We start from the raw sequence: 15,546 nt of genomic DNA on the forward strand, positions 1-15,546 counted from the left end.
TCAAATGCTTGTCTTTTGGGTCACAGCATTCTAGCTGAACATATCTTCCAAGGAAACATAGTTTTCATAAGAGTATTCCTAGGATTATTTGGGGTCAATGCAAATTTGGATGTAGATAAATAGAAAAAAACTTTGAATTTAAAATTTAACTTTCTGTTCTTCTAATTTTTTATATAAATATAGGATCATAGCTCATTTTTAGGACTCTAATTATTGCATGTGATGAAATAAGAGGCAATACTTTCATGAGGTATTTTTCTGATTTCTTTAATCCTAGAAACAGCCCTAAAATGTAGGTAAAGCATGAGAGGGAGAGGAATGCTCCTTAGAGAAGTACTGTACTTTGGTGTTTTTGTCCTTGCCAGTCTGAAAACTCTCGCCATCTTCTATGACTTTAATATGATGACACAACCAGATTAGCAAAGACTGGGTTTTGGGGATCACTATTGTCCAAACTAGGCCTCCTTGTTAGTTGAGGTTCCCAGTTAAGTCTTGGTGTATTTGTACCAATCTGGCACCATTTTTTGGAAAAAAGTCATCTGCCTTTATTAATACCACAATGCAATATAATTTCACACATACCAAATAACCAAAAATTAAAAAGACTGGTGACACCAAGAGTTGAGGTGATCTGTGAAAAGAGAATGGTCAGCTACTGAGTAGAGAGTAAATTACACAGCCAATTGGAAAACGTTTGCATTACCAGGAAATGTGGAACAAGTACATACCCATGTCTATCAATTTCATTTCCGGACATCCACTTCCACATCCCCTTAGGAGATGGGGGCATAGCCATTTATGATGGCACTGCTGTGTTTAGTGGCTGCTGGTCCTTCTCATTTTAAGAAGAAATATTTGCTACACTCTTACTTAGATTTGGAAGCAAAGATGTTTATGTCTGGAGGGTCATATATGTGAGGAGAGCAATGACTTGAAAAGCATTCTGCTTGCAGATATGTCAGAACAGATCAGATCAAAACATCATCTCATTTACCTATTTGCATGAATGTTCATGAATTGGTGAAAGACTTACATATTTCTGCTAGACCATTTACATGTTAGACCTCTGAACTTTCCTTGGGATTTCTTAAACGCTCCAACAAGGCATATAAGAATTGTGGGCAGAAGAGAGTTTGACACAGGCATAGATGATATTTAGTATTTTTCAAAATAGAATAAACTTTAACTGATATCAAATAATCCTTAATGACCTACATCAAAACTCAATATGGTTTATGGTTTTGCATATTTTGTTACACTATACTTCCCCTAGAAGTAAGGGGGAGAAACGATTTGATTTGGTTATTAAAGAATAGTGATAATGAGAAGATAGAGATAATAAAGAAACAGACTGGGGAAAAAAGAAAAGCCTAGAGCAGGAGGAGAAAAAGTTGAGAAACCTTTCCTAGCAACGTAGACATGGCTCTAAGGTTTGATTTCTGGGCCCCACGATGACATCTAACTATTCTTGTGCCAGCACAGCCTCAGGTGAGAGCTTCCAGCTCCACGCTGACTCCTGTCACTCTCCTCTCCCAGCACGGCAAACATTTCCAGCTGCAATTCTAAGATCATTAAAGGAATATCAATAATGCTTTCTGAATTCAGTACTGCTTTAGTCCAGAATGACTTTACATATATATACACATTAGGGATTACATGCTAAATATTTATTTCTACTTATTTAACTAATGTAGATGTTTATGTTTGTGAATGGAAATGTATATGTGAAAGTATTCTTGAAGTGATAAATCAGGCTAAACTCTCAAGATAAAATGATTGCCCTTAGGTAAGTTTTCCAGAATAGCTTTCATGTCGGAAAAAAAAATGGCTCATTCTTAGATCAACCCCAGAAAGTTGATGCAAAATTACATATATACTGAATTTACCAAGGCTGCATAACTCCAAGTATTTCTTGAATCACTACTTACATTGTGCTTTGTGAGGTTTGAAATATTAGTTGCTATTGCTTGTAGCCAGTCAATACATTCTTCACCAGATAGGCACTGAATGATCCCACTGCAGACCCCATCCACAGCAATGACTTGAAAAGCATTCTGCCTGCAGATATGTCAGAACAGATCAGATCAAAACATCATCTCATTTACCTATTTGCAACTTGAAATATCTGTTGATAGCTCTTCCTTCACACAATATGAATACAGCTTCCAATTCACATTTGCTTACTTCTCTTTATGAATATTTCTGTGTTTAGATGGAACACTAAAGATGAACCCAGACAACATACAATTTCAAATATTAGACAAAATCTTGAAATGCAGATAAATTTGGAGCACCTTTGAGAGGTATTATGTAAATGGAAGTGTAAGAAATTTTAGAAAGGTTCTTTTCCCAGTTTACCATAAAATTATACATAGAAGTCTATCTATTAGTCTGGCTACAAACATCTCCTGTTGAATTTTTTTTCAATACATTTTCTGATTTATATTGGAAAGATTAAAAAAATCATACAAATATTAAACATCATATAAATAGCACTTTATGTCATAACCGGCAGCATTTTGTCAGTTGTTTAACCACTTTCAATCTCAGCTTATTCATCTTCTCAAAGACAGTTTGGGACAAGAAATTCATTGCTCACCTTTAAATCTGAATTTTCATGGTCTAAATTTATGTGAATGTTATACATTTTGTTAACAACCAACTTTTATTTAAAATGCAATAGCCAGTCTAAATATCCCTATGGCCTTCTGTTGATTTTTTATTGTTTGTTAGAGAAAAGTAGATTATGCCATCCTAAATTGTTTACCAAAGTGCTAGAGAATCTTAAGTGGCTCCCTATGGCTTTAAAGATTTACTTTTTTTTTCTTTATCAAGTTCTTGCACTTTTAGAAATAAGCTTAATGGACAAGTATAGATAGAAACCCCACATTAAATGGAATGCCTCATGCTTGAGAATTGCCTTGTTGTCCAATAGGATACACTTTAGAAAATGCACACATTATATTTAAATCCCAGTGAATTACAAAGCAATGGCGAAGTTCTGTAGTTCATTACTTAAAGGCTATGTAAACTGCATACATTTATATATTTTCCTTTAAGTTCATGCACTTACTGTCTTCTCTGAGCTTTACAACTAGGTATTTGTAGATATTATACATGTTTTCACTTCCGTAAAGTCAGCCACAGAGCATATGTCTGGCTCAACGTCATCATTAAGCCTGTGTCCCCACTCCCTTCTCGGAAGAGCAGTCTGTGCCTCAGAGCCGGGCACGCGGTAAAGCCTTTCAGTTCTAAGGCACTCTGCATCCAAATTAACGTTTTTGAGAAATTTACTTTCATATCCTTGACCACTTTCAACTGATAGCAGGGAAGTGTTCAAATATAATTATTTGTTTTATCTTAAAAACACATGAAAACATCTAAGAGGTACAACTACTGTCTGTCGCTATGAAATAACATTCTTTTGAATTTATGACAAAAAATATGTATAATAGCAAGAGTATTACAACTTCACATGACTTTGTAAGCTTTAATTTTGATATTCAGCAGTGAGCAAGACATTTAAAATATACAGACAGAAGCTCAACCATCCATGGAAAATGAGAGCTAATTTGAGTTTAGTAATATACATTTGTTTCCGCTCTCTGATTATCATAACCTTTGCTTCATGTACCATGAATTAAAGCATGTCTTGAACATATTTGTCCTCTGTGCCTTAAATTAATCATGACTGCTTGATATTTTTAGCTGATTAAAACACATAGATTTGAAATCTGAAATCTATGTAATCGTATATTTTACGTAGTCCCTATATGGAATAATTCTGAGTGACTATTCTTTTCTAAACCCAGGCTTATATATGAATATACATCACTTTTGACATTCTGTTTCAAAGGTTGATTTAATGGAAACCCTTCCATGAATGTAAGTGAAGTATTTGAACAGTTTCTTTGTCACATATGGCCTGTTATAAAATAAGGCTGATCATAAAGATTTCAGTCTGAGTATATTTCTGCCTTTACAATTGGATAAATGAGAGTACTGGCAAATTACTCCATTTAGATGTGCCTCAACATTCCGTATAGGAAAATGTAATAATGTGCTTTACAGCTTTAACAAGTATTTATAGAGTAAATGACAAGATCCAAATACTTTCACAAATAACTGGAGCTCTGAACAGTTTTCTTCTGAATAATCCATTAACGTGGTCTTGATTGCAATGTTTGAAGTGTTTAGTAAGAATGTCTCTTATTCTTTCATGGAGCACTTGGGATGAACTGAGGTGCTTTTGTTTTTATTTGTACTGTTTAGAAAATGTAATTCTTTGGAAATAATAATAGTAAAAAATTTTATTTGTTTCATCTTACTTGATGGTATAATTTCCATATCAATAGACTCCATTACCCATTGATTTAGAATTGTGAGACATTAAACTTTAATAGTATTTACAATGGTTTGAAGATATTCAGTCAAAATTATTATTCTTAGTACACACACACACACACACACACACACACACACATTTGCCAAAAAAAGTTACAAAATTGAAGAGTTAGATGATCTGAAGTTTTAAATTCAGATTATTTTTTCTACTCCTTACTCAATATTTTAAGTATGTTTCTAAGGATCCTTAATCATTACTCTGACAATGAAAATTATTTCTCAAAAGTTGCTGAATTTCAGTGTAGGTTTATTCATTTAAAATACAAACTTGGTTTTCCTTGGTATGAAAAATATTCACCTCACTATGAAAATTCATAAATAATTTTCAGTATTAACACAGGTAATAATTTGGGTTTAGATTCACTGTGGATTTTATACCACATGAAGAGATATGTAGGAAAATGTTATATGTGTGAGGAGTGAATAGGAAAAGGCAGAGACAGGAGGCATTCCAAGCACACGGAGCAAAAGTTGTGGAGACTAATGTATACACACTTGGAGTGGCTGGATTGGCACATCCAGGGGGAGTGTGGGATATCATCATGGAAAAGCAGCAGGCTCAGAGTAAGAGGACTTTGTGTGTCACGCAAGGGTGTTTAAGTCCACGGAGAAACCCTGCTGACCTCTGCATACAGGTCAGATTTGTGGAGGGAGCGGTCCTCTTAGACCAGTTAGGACAGTATTGTAACTGGTCAAATATGAAATGACATAAAACTGAAATGAACACGAGTGAGAGTGAAATAGGTGAAGGGGATTAAAAGTATAAACTTCTAGTTATAAAGTAAATAGTTATGGGGATGTAACACATAGAATAGGGAATTTAGTTAATAACGTTCTAACAACTATGCATGGTGGCAGGGTTTCTAGTTTCATTACGGTGATCATTTCTTATGTATATAAGTGTTGAATCACTATTTTGAACACCTAAAACTAATATAATGTATGTCAATAATACCCCAGTAAAAATGATGCAATGTTAAACCTTCTTTTAGGTGTATTTGTATGCAATTTCTAAAATCTGTTATGTCCTGTATAGTTTTATCCATCATGTTTTAAAATGTGTCATAGAAATAGCCAAATTTCCTTGTAAATTGCAGTATAATAAACTCTCATCAGATTTTTAACTATGGCCATTTTTGAGTCTTTGGCCATTTACAGATAGTTATTATTTTACTTCGATGCTTTTGCCAAAGTGTTCTTGTAAAAATGCCTCATTTTCAAGGAGATTCACGGAAAGACTGACAAGTACAGGTTTCTGATAATGAAGATCAATTTGGGAGAGGCAACAATGGACCTTTGAGGTGCTTCCCAAGGCTACCTGCAGAGCCCCACAGTGTGTCATGGGATGTAGACCTGAGATCCGCCCCTTTTTCTCTTTCCCCGCATCAGTAAATGGGCCCTTTGCACTGATGGTAAAGCATTAACGTGTAGATGTGTCTCTGCTGCAGGACATTCTACAGACTTAGCTGGAGCATCTGCAATGGAGAGCATGGGCAGTGCATCCACAGAAAATTAAAGGTCCAGACGCTGCCATAAGGAGTCTGGGAGTCTGTCTGGGTGAGGTGTTAGTCATTATAGAAGCAGTGATTGATGAGGTACAAGCCTATCCAACCCCCTAAGAAGGTGAAAGAGGTGTAAGCCTTTGTAGGGACTTGGGGGTTTTGGAGGACTTCTATTCCCCATCCGGCACAATTTCTTTGCTCCTTACACTGCTTGGTAAAGAAAGGATATATATGGGAGTGGGATTAGAGCAGCAAATGGCCTTTGAGAAGACAAAGATACTAGGAACACAGATGAGTGCTCTGAGCATTTCCCAAGCAGGGCTCCCATTCGAGTTAGATGTGTCCATGACTCCAGAAGGTATGGCTGAGACAAGCAAAGGAGAGAACACCCCTGGATTTTGGTCCCAGCTCTAGAAGGGAATGGAAATGTGATATACCCCCATAGAGCAATCACTTCTTCAGTGTATATAGCACTTCAGATATAGCCTTTCAGGAAGGAGCATCATATCACAATAATATTTTACCTTCCTATCAAGGGGTGGGTTAATAGGTGGGTTGACTCCAACCCACATTTTGACTACGTGGCATCTCCCTCCTGCAGCAGGGGAGTACCCTGTCCAGAGCCACTGTCTCTAGAAATGCAGATGCTATGAGGCCTTGTAGAGCATGGAGATGCTCCAGCTGCCCCCACCCCTATTCCTATGGCAGCCCCTATGTCCTGTAAAGAGGGTTCTGGGGAAAATTCCTGCTAATTCCTCGTATACCCAAGGCTGGAAAGAGGAACAACCTACAGTGGGCAGTGGGCTGAACTCAGAGGAGTCTAGCTGCTGATCCCTTAGGAGCCCTGGCTGTTAACCCTTTGTATGCACACTTGGGATGTCCTACAGGAAGGAACCCAGGCTTGGAATGGGAAGCTGAGCAGTGGATGATCACAAATAAGTCCTTGTCGAGTCAGGATAGGTAGAAAGACATTTGGGTTTGCCTGTAAGCACTTGAGGCACCCTCACTGTCTTCTGTTCCCTGGCACACTCAGACAATTACGAAGCTTATACTCTAGTCCAGGAATGAGGCCTAACAACGGACCGTTCCATAGATACAGCTGATGGGGTGGACAGCAAGAGCAACCACTATGTGTCTGGGTGGGATGGCATATTGCCCAGGATGCCAGATTACCCTTGAAGTACAAATGACTTGGTTAATTCAGTAACATCATGTTATGTGTGTGCTAAACAATACCCAGGGCAGCTGCCAAAGAGTTCGGCCATTCACTGCCATTCCTAACTGGTAAGGGATTAGCAAATCACTTATATTGACCGCCTTCCTCCCCGAGAGGGTTCTATGTTTTGGTCTGTGTGGACACTACATCTAGCCTAACCAAGCTTTTTTTGTTTCTGAGCAAACTAGGCTGCTGTCACAGGGGATTAGAGAAGCTAAACACCATGTATGGATACTTTTGTCAAATAGACAATGACCAGGGATCATATTTCGGAGATCATGATGAGCAATACTGGGAAAAAGCACATAATGTTGAATGGAGATTCCATTTCCCCTATGACCCACAAGCAGCAGGGTTAGTGGAAAGGAAGAATGGAATAATACTGAAACAGCAGATTAAGTTACTGACAGGTAAAACCACCTTGCTCAGGAAAACTGAAGTAATGCCCCAGGCCTTGACACATTTGAATGATCAACAAGCAGGGTTCATTGTTCCACATGCCAGACTGGGGACACTACCAAAATACCCAGTACTGTAAAGACATGGAGACTGTGGAAAACAGCCACCGCCCCAGCTCTCACTGTGGACCCACATGCTATGCTGTTGAGAGCATCAAGCTCCACCATGGCTGGAAAGGAATTATCTGCTAGAATGTGCAGGGGGTTGTCCCACCCGATGGTGAGTTACATCACACCCCTGGGTGAGGGGAATTAGTCAGTCTCCACTGGGATCCCATTGTCCTGCTGCAAGCAAGACCCATGGAAAGGCATTATACCTGGGATGGAACATGTACCATTGAAGAAGGTAGAAGGTGGGGGACTAGCTGGCGTATCCCACACCTACTTACTCCATCTCCTTACATTGGACATTGCTTTCTTCCCTGGCCAACATGTGTGGTATGGATAACCAGGTGAGGTTCTTAAAGCTGCCAAACTCCCTCTCCTCAAGGCTATGTGGGCACATTCTGTTTTTCACTGGTAAAATCATTTGGCCACCATGTTTGTCCCCTCCTTTGGCCTGGAGGACATAACAGTGCACATAGAACTCCTTACTAACCTCACCCAACAAGCTTTGAATGACAGCTGACAAAGCCTGTCTTTATAGAGCACTGAATGTCTCTAATGAGAAAAGCTGTCTGTCCTCCAAAATAGGACAGAGTGGGAGCTGTTGCAAGGATGCAGCCCTGAGAGAGGAAGGCGGTGCTGAGACCATCTGGACGGTATATGTGACTGAGCCCAGGTAAGGCCTCTCCATAAACGTTAAGATTCTGGCAGGTGGGGGCAGACATCTACTGGTCTTGTGACTACCCAAGACGAGCCTTGTGAATAAGTTCCCTTGCTTATTCCATCTGCCATCTACCAACTAGAGTGGTCTTCCCCTTTCTTTGGCCTCTCCTTGTCCTCCATGTAAGGGAGCTAGTCTGTGATACAACAATGTGGAACAGGCAGAGTATATATGAAGACCATGCTAGAAAAAGACACACTTGCCACAGATTGTGGAGTAGGTGAAGCCAAGTAGGGTTTAATGCTGTATAATTAAATATTTTTTTGAAAATATTGACTGTTCTTGGTTTACATGGAGCACAGGCCTTGTGGACTTACTGGCCTACTGAGTAAATGGAAAACACCAATCAGTTGACCCACTCAGGAGCTGCATGCTTGGACCACATGTAAGAAGACAGAGATGGAAGAGCCAGGGTGTAGGACCCCCATGAAGGGAAGCTGCTCCTCCCCTGGCCTCTCCTTCCCCTCCACACCCGTGGCGTGATGTGCCTTGAATGTGGCGTCCCTTCTGTCCCATCACATTACAAGTAGCAGGTTCCTACACTTGGTTTCCTTTTCTTTCCTGCCAGGATCCTTGCAGCAAAACATTTCTCAGCTAATTCACTGCAGCAATTACTCTACCCAAATTCACCTCAAAACTAACCACTTTCTCAGTCCTCTCGGTATTTCTTTTCTGTAGTTGATCTGATCAAGCCCTCTTCTGCCCTTACAACCCTGGTGTCTCCGGTCAGGGTCAGTGCCTTTTCCTACTTACTTGTTTCTTCCTATTTCATACAATCACTGATTCTGCTTCCTCCTCAGATCCTGTAAAATATACATTCCTAAAAGTCCAATCCTTCAATGAGCAACAAAAATTGAGTACTTATTATAAGCCAGGGTCATAGTCTGTTCTGTCATTAGACACCCTTTTGATAAGACTCTTGATAACAGCACATTTTTCACAGCCACCACTCTTTCATACTGTTCAGATGTGAAACTTCATCCATAGCTGCCCACATATCCTCACACCTCAGCAGAAAAAGGCTAAGCACTCTTGGAAGGGCACTGGGAATTGTGCTATCACTGGAATTTTCCAAAATAACAGCACAAATCAGTAGACTTTATTTCAGTACTGTTGATTTTCAGAGTACTTGAGAAGCATGCAATAGATGATACTCTACTCAAAAAAAGAACCAGAGAGATGGCATTCTGCCTCAAAAAAACTCATTTAATTAATATTTATTGGGTGCTTTTGGGCCATAAAGCCTGATAACCACTGGACATACAGAGATAAATAACGATGTTTCTAAAACTAAAATACACACACACACACACACACACACACACACACATATATAATACATATTTATAATTATATATATATATATATTATACACTCAACAATAGACATCCTCATATCCTTTTTTTCTACATAAGGAAAATGAAGCTTAGAAATAAAAAAAAACAGTCAAAGTCCCCCCAACTTCTATGCCCCATTCTAATACCCTGACACTGTAATGTCCTGCAGCATTATAACCCTTCAGCATTGAAATACATATTTCTAAATCACGGTCAGTGCCATATGATGAACATAAACTATCTCACACTAAAAAAAAAATACTGTGATGCTTTAATTTATATATGCAGAATAGTATATGACTGTAACAGCTCTGTTGGAATTCCATATGAGAAGTATTAAATCATTGAAATTAAAATCATGGGCCTTGGGCAAAACCCACTACCAAGTAAAATCCTCGATTTGGAACCAAGTAAACAATTTTCTGTATTTGTCCTCATGAATTAGTAATTTATACTTTCCTTTTTTTTCCCTCACTGCCCTGTGAGTTCCTTCAGGGAAAGAACCAAACACAATGCCTTCCAATTATAGATATTAAATCATTGTTTATTGAATGAACAAGTGCACAATAAATTAGCTCTCGACTCTGAATTGCTATGCAGTCCACTCTGAGCAGTGCTATACTTATAACTTCTTATTACTGTAATATTTATTTAGTGTAATTAATTCAATCGATAAAAGTTGTTGATGTGTTGAGATGTCATAAAAATAAAAATGTATAGTCATTTGGACAAACGCAAAGGATTTCTTTTTTATCATAAACTGACTTAGCTAAAGACTTTTGCATTATGTATCTGCATAATTTTTTTTTAAGTAAAAGCAAAACAAAACACAAACATACATGTTTTAAGAAAATATCATTAATGGAAATATCCAGAGAGTTCTTAAGGAGGATGGAAAATAGAACCAAAAGAAAGAAATAAAGAGAAAGAGAAGATACATTTAAATAAATACTTATGTGAAAAGAATATACATCTTGATGAATTTTTAAATATATATAATTCTAATCATATCAGAAATACACCCAGACAGAAAAGAAATTAAAGTGTTCTAAGTCTCTAGCTTTGTTGTAAGAAGTAAAATCAATAAATTATATTAAACTGTAATAAATCATGTGTATATGGTGTTATGGTCTTAATGTTTGTGTCCCCCTCAGATTCATATGTAGACAGCATAAACACCAGTGTGATGGTAGTAGGAGGTGGGGCCTTTGAGAGATGCTTAAGCCATGAGCGTAGAGCTCTAATGAATGGGATTACTATTTTATTAGAGAGACCTCAGGGAGAACCTGGCCCCTTCCACCCTGTGAGGACACAGGGAGAAGACAGTAGATATGACTCAGGAAGACAGTCCTCATCAAAGAGTTTGACTGTGCTGGTGCCTTGATCTTCTAGCATCAAGAACTATGAAGTAAATTACTGTTGTTTATCCACTCAGACTGTGTTATTTTGTTATAGCAGTCTGAAAGGGCTGAGACATAAGGAGTAATATTTAGGCAATAACCAGAATAAAAGAATGTATATGTAGCAATATTATAGAAGGAATATTTAACAATAAAATCATTCAACTATCATAAAAAGTTTTAAAAAAAGGAGAATATAAAAAACTGGTGTGTTGAGACAAAAGGACATTTTCTTGAAATATACAAAATTCAAAGCTCAACAGTAAATAAAAAACAAAAAGTCAATCACAAAATGATCAAGAGACAAAGAGACATTTCACCAAAGATTTCATGTGACAAATAAGCACATGAAAAGATGTTCAATACATTAGGATATGCAAATTCAGGTCACAGTCTTATATTGCTACATACCTATCACAATGCTAAAATAAAAGATAGCAACAACACACCAAATACTGGCAAAAATATACAGAAACTGGATCATTTATACACTGCTGTTGGGACTGTAAAATTATACAGCCACTCTAAGAACAGTTTACTTGTTTCTTTAAAAATTAAATGTGCTATTATCAGACAACTCAGTAATTAAGCTCTTGAGCACTTGCCCAAAGAAATGAATGTATGTCGACACAATAATGTATGCATAAATATTTAGAATAGCCCAAAACTGGAACAACCCAAATGTCTTTCAAAGGGCAAATTTTTAAAATGTGCTACGTCTATACAATGGAACAATATCAGAAATAAAAATGAACTGGAAAATGCAACACCTTGGAAGGTTTAGCAGAGAATTATGCTGAGTGAGAGAATGCAATCCTATGAGGTTACATGATGTAGGTGTCCATTTGTATAACATTCTTAAAATGACCAAATTGCCAAGAAGAACAGATCAGTCTGTTGTCACAGGTTGGGGACATGGTAGGCCATGGCTATGGAAGGGCAACAGGAGGTCTTTGTGAGGATGGAACTGCGCATCGTGGCTGTGTTAGTGGACACAGGAAACGAACGTGCGACAAAGTTCTGTAGAACTGAACACACGCACACACACACTCACACATGTGAAATCTGAATGAGTAGTAGATTTAACAACATCAGTTTCCTGAATGTGGCATTGTATTGTAGTTTTGCATGGTGATACCCCCTGGGAAAATGGATAAAGGGTCAATGGAATCTCTCTGTAGTATTTTTTACAACTATATGAGAATCTACAGTTACATAGAGATAAAACATTTAATCATAAAAAAGGTAGAGTACTGAATAGAGAATAAATACTAGAACATCAGATATAGTCCCAAATATACCAGTAATTACATTAAAATTTACTAGAATTAATGATCCAATTAAAAGACTAAGATTGTTACTTTGGATAAAAGAAGGAAAAAAAACCAAATATATATACAGCTCTGAAGAGACACATTTTATAGAAGTAGGACAAAGAAAAGTTGAAAATAAATGGATAAAATATACAATGTAAATATTAACCAATAGATATCATGTGCAATTCTTGAAGGCAAGAAGCAATTCCAAACTACAGAACATTTCATAATGATAAAAGGTCATGCATCAGAGGTTATAAAAATTCTAAATCAGCTTGTGTCTAAGAATGCAGAATTATATATATATATATACAGCAAATACTGACACACTAAAAGGAGTATCACAAAATAGATACAGCCATCATAGTGGGAGATATTAATACACCTTTCAATATCTGATAAAATTATCAGGCAAAAATATCATTGGTGATGAAGAGGATCTGAACCCCTTAATGAGAAATATGACCTTTTTATATAAATATATAGAACACTGCACTAAAGGAAAATGGCAATGCAGTCTTTCAAATGCATATATAACATTTGCCAGTTATTCATATACTGGATCAAATTAAATCTCAACAATCAAAGGATTTAAATCGTTCAGCATGAAACTGTCCTTAGTAACAGAAGAGATAATTAGAAAATCCAAAAATATTCTGAAACTTTGCAATTCACTTTTAAATAGTCTTTGTGTCAAATAAGTAATTATAACCCAAATTAGAAAATATCCTTAAATGAATACTAAAAAAAGATGTTAATATCTGTTCTTATGGATACCCAATTTTAGCCCAGTTCTAGCCCCGTTCCTCCCAAATTCTCCCTCATACAACTAAAGAACCTTGGACATAACCCAACAACAAAAACAGGCCGTCCCTGAAGGGTAAGATAATAATGTTGATTGCCTAGGGACTTTGGACTTAAGAAATGACAAAGTAGCAAGTGCCCTGGGTTTTCTGCCTGCCTCCGAAGTATCTTAGGCAGTGTTCTAGAAGCCTCCAATCCCAGGACCACCAATAGCAAGACAAAACAAGGCTCCATAGAAAACCCATTCTACCTTGCTAAAGGCCTAGGAAATCAGTAGTCTAAAAGTATTTGACCTTTTTGACAACTTTCTCTAGTCCCATCAAATGTCAATGGAATCACTGTCCCTCTCCCTAAGGTTTCAGCAAGCTGAATGGGGAACTGGTCTCCCACCCATCCTGATTCCACCACCTGGTGGTGTTTGAAGGGCCACGCAGGAAGCTGATCTTCTATCCCCTACCTGAAAGAAGCAGGCAGCACTCCAGTTCTACCCAGGATAGAGTCAGCGGGGTCCAGGAGAGAGCTGAGCCTCCGTACCCAACCCCAGCAATGAGGCTGAGGGAGGTGGTAGGAAGTGGGGCTGGTCAGTGCTCTGCCTCGCCCGTGCTGACCGCCACGGCGGAGCAGGGAGTTCAGCGTCTACCCACTGTCCTCACCAAGGAGGAGTAAGGGGGTGACAGGTGTGGCTGGTTGCCTCCAGTTCTCCCTCCACACTCCACCCCCCGTAAGCAGGATCTCGCCATGGAAAACTGAGCTTCTACCACCTCCTGTAACAACAAAGCAGTGGGCATCAGCCCTGCCCATCCACCCTCCAGGAGGCAGCAGGGAACCGAGCTGACACCCCATTCAAAGGCCCTGAGGTGATGGAGCTGGCCTCTGCCTGCCACCAGGATTCGGTAGGTGGGCCTGAGAGGTGGGCCACCTTACACCCTAGCCATCTGCCGAGAGGCAGTGTCAGTGGGCATTCCACTGCTTCTGGGATGGTGTCAGCAGGCAACTTGACACACACACCCATCCAGTCTCACACTTCACCTCCACAAAGGGATTGCCTGCTAAGAAAAGAAGATTACAACCCAGAGTCCTGTAATTTAATATCCAGAAAGTCCAAAAGGAAATTTAAAAAGTCACTTATTTTACCAATGCCAACTTGAAAGAGAGGAGACAATCCAAAGACACCAGTGCTGAGGAGAACAAGGTACTGAGATTGTCTGATGAAGATTTTAAGTTGCCATCATAAAAATACTTCAAGTAATTACAAATGCTCTTAAAACAAATGAAAAAAAGAGAATTTTTAGCAAAAAATATAAAGACAGGTTATAAAAGAGAACCAAGTGGACATGATAGAACTGAAAAACACATCAACAACAAAAAAAGTAAAATGCTGAATGGGCTCAGTGGCAGAGTAGAAATGACAGACGCTAGAATAAAAAATCTTGAAGACAGATCAATATAACTTACTGTCTGCATAACAGACAGAAAAGTGGTTTTTAAAAAAAGAATACATTTTCAGGGATCTGTGGAACAAGAATACAAATGCCAGCATTTGTATCAACAAAGTGCCAGAAGAAGAGAAGAAAGAATGTATTGGCAAAGTATTTGAAAGCACAGTGGCCAAAAACTTCCGTCATTTGGTGAAAGTCATAAACTTTTAGATTTAAGAAGCTAAGTGAAGCCCAGGGAGAATAAATCCAAAGAAATCCGTGCCAAGGAACAGCATAATTAAACTTCTGAAAACTAAAGAAGGGAAGAAAATTAAAACAAAACAAAACAAAGCAAAACGTTTTTTTTATGAGTGAGTGTGGAGATTCAAAGGCAGTGGGACAATATTTTTCAGGCACAAGAAAAGAACTGTCAACTCCAAATTCTATATCCAGGAAAATGATCCTTAAGAATAAAATAAAGATATTCTCAGACAAAGGAAAACCAAGAGAATTTGATATTAGCAAATTCACCTTTAAAGAATGGCTAAAATATATCCTCTAAATAGAATAGAAATGTTAACAGAAGGCTTGGAACTTCGAGAAGAAAGAATGTTGGGCTATGAAAGCCTTGGGTTAAATATAATAGATTATTGTTCTTTCTATGAGCTTTTTAAACCACTTCTGATGATTGAATCATAAATCATAATACCACTTGATACAATTCTTGATGTATATATAGGAAATTAAAATAATTTCATTTACCAGGTGGACAAGATAAAAGGGCCTAAATGGAAATAATGTTTCTGTATTTCATTCAAAGTGGTAAGTCATTAACAACAGTAGCGTGATAAGATATGTACACATA

At 37.9% G+C, this 15,546-nt stretch overlaps 1 long non-coding RNA gene across 1 annotated transcript in view; it reads right to left on the reverse strand.

The window, feature by feature from the left end:
• Positions 1 to 216: 216 nt before the first annotated feature.
• LOC140845268 (uncharacterized) overlaps positions 217 to 15,546 on the reverse strand; it is a 32,255-nt gene continuing 16,925 nt past the window's right edge. The window contains exon 4 of the long non-coding RNA XR_012124085.1: positions 217 to 2,058. This is a non-coding gene — a long non-coding RNA (uncharacterized lncRNA). The remainder of the gene's footprint in view (positions 2,059 to 15,546) is intronic.

The sequence above is a fragment of the Manis javanica genome, chromosome 2, assembly GCF_040802235.1.
Source record: "Manis javanica isolate MJ-LG chromosome 2, MJ_LKY, whole genome shotgun sequence".
In the NCBI taxonomy this organism is placed as follows: domain Eukaryota; kingdom Metazoa; phylum Chordata; class Mammalia; order Pholidota; family Manidae; genus Manis; species Manis javanica.